This window comes from Delphinapterus leucas, chromosome 11 (assembly GCF_059928025.1).
Source record: "Delphinapterus leucas isolate spDelLeu-1000000601 "Yukka" chromosome 11, BTC_Dleu_Yukka2, whole genome shotgun sequence".
NCBI classification, from domain to species: Eukaryota; Metazoa; Chordata; class Mammalia; order Artiodactyla; family Monodontidae; genus Delphinapterus; species Delphinapterus leucas.
In genome coordinates, this window is record NC_143139.1 from 91779010 (window position 1) to 91785287 (window position 6278).

The following is a 6278-nucleotide window of genomic DNA, read 5'->3' on the forward strand; positions in this document are numbered from 1 at the left end:
AGCCCACTTCTCTCCCCTAGAGCAAGGCTTTCTGGCTGCAGGAGAGGGTAATAAACAGAAGCACCACAGAGATGAGAATAATAGCCGAGATTTATTAAGCCTAGAATAGTTCTGGAAGCTCCTCAAGAAATGGGGAATGCTGGTTCTCCCAGGGAGGAAAGCCAGGTAAGGAGGGGGCAGGAAGGCCATTTTTTGCTGTAGACACTTTTATACCACGTGCATGTATTTCCCACCCCCAAATTCATGAATTCAGTTAAAACTTTTAAAAATGCATATAAAGAAAAAATCCAAGACAAATAGAAAAATATCAAGTGATATCACTTATATGTGGAATCTAAAATATGGTACAAATGAACCTATCTGCAAAACAGAAACAGACCCACAGACGTAGAAAACAGACTTGTGGTTGCCAAGGGGGAGGGGGAAGGGGAAGGGATGGACTGGGAGTCTGGGGTCAGTAGACGCAAAAGCTATTACATACAGAACGGATAAACAACAAAGTCCTACTGTATAGCACAGGGAACTATATCCAATATCCCAGGATAAACCATAATGGAAAACAATATAAAAAAGAATGTTTGTATGTGTATAACTGAGTCACTTTGCTGCACAGCAGAAATTAACACAACATGTAAACCAACTACACTTCAGTAAAAAATAAAAAGAGGGTTTCCCTGGTGGCGCAGTGGTTGAGAGTCCGCCTGCCTATGCAGGGGACGCGGGTTCGTGCCCCAGTCCGGGAAGATCCCACATGCCGCGGAGCGGCTGGGCCCGTGAGCCGTGGCCGCTGAGCCTACGCGTCCAGAGCCTGTGCTCCGCAGCGGGAGAGGCCACAACAGTGAGAGGCCCGCGTACCGCAAAAAAAAAAAATTGTTTTTAATTTTAAAAATTAAAAAAATAAATAAAAAGAAAAATCCACCCCCAGGTGAAGGCAGAAATGCGCCCAGCTTGTGACAGTTTTGTCCATGGGGATGGCCTTGGCCTGCCCTGCATGTACTGCCCAAGGCTCCTCATCCTCCATCCCTCTGTCCCTCTGTCCTTCTCTCCTTCATCCTGTAAACATTTACTGAGCACCCAGGATGCCCAGTGGCCAAGCCAGGCACGGAAGAGCCTGAGGTGACTGACGCCAGCCCTGCTTCTATGAGCAGCACGCAGGAAGGCTGGGGTAGGAACAGTGGAGGCGGCTTTAAGCAGCCACGTGCCCTGGGTGTCGGGGTACAGCAAGTGTAGTTATGAATGGGGCAGCCCCCAGACTCAGAATCTTCTAACTCAGGCCCCGGGGGCTCTGCTTTTGCCCAAGGACCCAGGCTAGGATGCCTCAGGTGGAGAGGCAGGTGGTGGGCTATGGAGAGCCGGGAAAAGTTCAACATTGCACACGCTTTGCATCCCCCCCCACCCCGAAACCTCATAGTTGTGGAGCATGGGGTGGGGGGTTGCAGCATGCAGACAGTGTGGGAATGTATCCCCTGACCTCGCTGTGCCCCTCCACCCTGGGCATCAGCTAGACTCTATATGCCAGCCTCCCTGCAGTTAGATGCGGCCGTGTGACAAGAGTCTGGCCAGTGAGATGTGGGTGCAAGTGATTTAGTTTACTTTCAGGCCTAAAAAACCTCATTTTGGTCCTCTTCGGTGTTGCTCCCTCCATCCCTCCATCCCTCCCCCTCTCCTCCCCTCCCCCTATCCCGCAAGAACCCACTGGAGGGAGTGAAGCCCTGCGGGATGGGGTGGGGGGAGCCACCTGAAGGACAGACCTTCACCCCCTACTCCCCAGACAATCCACATCGGACAGTCACATGAGCAAGAAGTACACCTTTATTGTGTTGGACCTCTGCGATTTGGAGGCTCTTGTTTCAGCAGCTAGCGGGCTTTACCCTGACTAATAGGGAAAGTGCCCACAGGTACCTGAGCTGGACGTTAAAGCCAGGTGAGGGGGTTGGGAAGGGCAGGCCAGGGAGAGGCCCCAGGGCTTGGGTGGGGAACAAGCTGACAGAGACCAAATGCGTTATTCAGTCCCCACCCCAGTCCCAGCCTCCGCTGTCCCCCCAGCCTCCACTGTCCCCCCAGCCAGGTCCACAGTGACCCCCTTACTGGCCTCCCGGTTCCCCCTGCTGACCCCTCCAGTCTGTTCCCCGCTCAGCAGCGAGACCAATCTTTCCCAAGCTCAAATCAGCTCATTTCACTGCACCGCTCCCTTTACAACCTTCCAGTAGCTTCCAGTGCGTTTAGAATAAAATCCAGACTCTTAATCTTGGCCTCGAAATCCCAAACGAGCTGGCCCTGCGCTCATCTCTGAACTTCCCTCCAGCTCTGGCATGACTGCCGCTCAGCAAGCACGCCAAGCTCCCCAAATCTACCCACTGTGTACACCCTGATACCCACCTAGCTCCTCCCCTGCTCTCTACAGAGTTAGCGTCTTCCTCCCCATTTTACAGGCAAGGATACTGAGGCTCCTGGGTCACCCAACCAGAATGCGGCAGAGCCAGGACTAGAACCAGCCAGGATTAGAATGGAGGACATCAGATTCTTTCTGAGGTGACCTGAAGAGGAATCCAGAAACTTCTCCGATGGCAGGGGACCGACAGAGCCCACTCAGGCCTGCCCAGACCTTTGTCTCCAGAGTTCCGGGGGTTGGACCCAGCCTCCTCCAGCAGGCCCCCTCCCCTCCCAGCACCCAAACCACCAAGCACATGAACCCCTCGTTCCTGTAACTGCCTGTCCAGCACCCTCCACACTGTGTCCTCTGTGTCCCATTGTGAACCAACTTCCTGCACCCTCAGCTTTTGTGGACTAGCCCCGACCCCTGCCCAGAGACCCCACTTTCACAGGAGCCACGGGGCAAGTGCATGCGGGCTCTTTTGGCTCCTGTGTCCCCTCCTGACCATGACATTTCCTCCTGCCCATCGTGGGGCTGCCATTTTTTGGGGGATCAAGCCAGGCTGCAAGACCCCACGCCCTCCTCAGCCCTGACATCTACCAAAAGCCCCCTCCCCCTCCTCTGCGCTCCAACTCCTGGGAGACTTCAGGACTCCTGCAAAATCTTCTCCCCAGGGACCCTCTGTCCGACTCCGTATCTCAGCCCAGGCCCAGGCCCACCCTGGGACCCTGTCATCACTCTGACTTGTGCCAACCCAGACCCCCGAACTACCACCTCATCTCCCTTGCTGCCGCCACCCCTCCCACTCTTCAACAGTGTCCCAGTTAGAATTGAATCCAGCTGCGAACTGAAGAGGATAACAGTGCCCTAAAGTAAGAGAGGAGTTTCTCTCTCACATAAAAGCCGTCCAGAGGCAGGCCATCCACAGCTGCTGGAAGGGCTCTATGCAGTCACCAGGATCCTGAGCTCACTCTGTCTGGCTCCTGGGGCATCCTCAATACCTTTCTCCTACCTCGTGGACCAAGGGAGCGGTTCAAGCTCCATCCATCACATGTGCATTCCTGCAGCTGGAAGATGGAGGAAGGAGCAAAGAAGGGCATCCTCTACCTGTTAGGACCCTTCCCCGGAGTTGCCCTGGACACTTCTAACTTACATCCCACTGGCTATAACTGAGTCACATGACAAACCCAGCTACAAAGGAGGCTTTGAAATGTGCCTGGAGGGTACACAGGCTGGGGAGAACAGGTTTGGAGGGACCATTAGCTCTCTCTTCTGTGACTGTCCTCTACCATCATGAAGACCTCCAGTATCTCCGGGTCACCCACCCCAGCGCCGGCCCCCCTCCCTGCCTTGTTCAGCCCTGACAGCACAGTTGTGTGTCTGGTGGACCCTCCCACTTCCACTTTCAAGTCCCTGAGCCCCAGCCCTCGCGGGGCCAAAAGTCAGCAGGTGGCTGTGTCCTCAGCTGGAGAAATTCCTACACCACAGAGCCAGGCTTCACTGGTAACCAGATATGGGACCTAGTCCCTGGTCAGGAGGCAATGCCGTGGATGATTTTGCATCCAGCCCTCAGCCTGGTTCCCCCCCACCCCACACACTGTGGGGAGCCCCTCACATCAGATGGGAAGCACAAGGTAGGTCAGAACTGCAGTGATCAGAGCAGGACAGGAGGCGGAAGAGCAGTTTGCTGGCTGACTGCGCCCAGGGCTCTCCACCCAGCCAACCCCCCGCAGACCATCTCTTTTCCCTGGGACACGCCACCCACCAGTCCCCGGAGCCAGAATGTGACCCTCCTCCGTGGCTCCTTCCTCCCTCTCACCCCCCACTGCCAAGCTATCACCCTTGCTGTCTCTGCTTTGCCAGCGTCACTTGCTTGCCGGCCTCCCAGACTCCAGACCTGAATACCCGTGTTCATCCGTGTTCCTCCGTGAGTGGCCTGGTTCACTGGCCACTCCAACACCAGTGCCTCAAGTAACTCATGTCTCATGTAAACCACGACCTTCACATAGAAAGTCATTCCCCGTTCTGGTTCCTCACCAACACGGCTCCAGGGAACCAGCTGTCCTGCTTTGCCGCAGCGGTTTCCAGGACACGGGACTCTCAGTGCTAAAATTGGGACAAAGTGGGTCACCCCATTCCCACCCCACTCTTCTGGACTATCTCAACTCCCCGATTCAAAACCAGCCCTTCCCGGATCCCCCACCCCAGCCAGGTCGGATTCGATGCACACGACAGTTACCTCATCTCATGTCACGACCTTCTGTTCATGTGTCTACACTGGAAGTTCCCTGAGAACATGAACCATGTCTGATGCATCCAGATTGCCCCAGAGCCTAGAAAATGACCTGACATACAGAGGTGTCAAGATGCAAAGGAGGAAGTATAAAAGGAAAAGAACCAAGGTTTCTAAATCTCTAGTGGCCTAAAGGATCCAGAAACAGCAAGTTAGAAACAACCCGGGGAATAATATTTGAAGTTTCAAAAGGTTTGCCGGGAAAAAACAGTCACAAGGGTGCTTTGCCTTGCTGGCATTCCTCTCTGAGAGGCAGCCTGACAACATCTCCCAACATCTCCAGCACATGCCCCAGCAGTGCTGCGTCTCAGACTCATCCTACAGAGAGATGGTGCCACGTGGGAAAAGTGGGCGAAGGAATTCACGCGGTAACGAGCCTGGGGGTGGCCCAAGCCTGCAGCCCCAGAGGACTGTTGGTGAGGAAATTAGAGACATCTGCCTGGTGGAATACAGGGTCACCGTGACAAAAAGGAAGGGACAGCTCTCCGTTCCTGATGTGCAACAATCCCCAGGATGTGTAGCCGGGTGAGAAGAAGCCAAGTTCAGTTCAAAGTGTGTAGTGGGCCAGCGCTCGTGTAGAAGGACAGGGGTAACCGAGTGTGTGAGTGTGAGAGGGCGTGTGCCAGGGTGTGGGTGCATGTTTGTGAGGGAAGCCTATGGGCATGTGTGTGTGCATTCGTAAGGGTGCGTGTGAGTGTGGGGGGGGTGAGTAGGTGTGAGTGCCTGACGGGTGTAAAAGTGAGCCTGTGTGTGTGTGAGAGCGTCTGCGGGTGTGAGGGGGAGTGTGGGTGTGTGCCTATTGTGTGTTTGTGAGAATGTGTGTGCAGGTGAGCGTGTGTTGTGTATGTGAGCGTGTCTGTGACCTGGCATGCACGTGCACCGAGTTGCTCTGGAACGAATTCCTAGGGTCTGGTAGCAGCATTTTCCTTCCGGGAGGGAAGCTGGGAGACCCAGGAAGCAGAGGAGGGGAAAGAAATTTCCTGAATAACGTTTTGTCCCTTCTGAACTTTGTTTCACAGGAACATAATACCTATTTCAGAAAATAAATAAAATTAGAACCAAAACTAAAATGTAAATGTGTGGGACCCTTGGTGGGCGCTGGAGCTCCCCTCAGGGCTCCCCAAACACCAGGCTTCCTACTACCGCTGATTATTTCCAAGCTCTCCTGAGGAACCTGAAAAGTTCTGGAGTCACCAGGCCCGGGAGCCACGTCCCCGTGCCGATGGCACCCAGGGAGGGAAGCGTTTTGTCCACAGCCACACTGACTCCCAGCCCCCATCTCCTGACTGCCAGGCCAGAGTCTTGTTACGGGGACAGTCAGGAAAGCTCCGAAGACCCTCTGACAGCACCTGCAATGGTTTCCCCCTTTCCCGTGAGAAACAGGTAGAAAAAGATCTTTTCACTTGTTCTTATTCTTAAGTAGGTTTCACCAAGATCTGTGATCTTTCTCAGAAGACAATCTAGGTGTTGCAGCAAGGAAAGAGGACGTGTGATGTTTGCAAAGTGCCTGTGAGAAGTTCCTCTCTATCTAGAGGTTGTGCTTGCTTGCTTTTTTTTCTTGATGTTTTTATTAAGGAATCGGAAAAAATTTAAATGTTCCATTACAGAGAT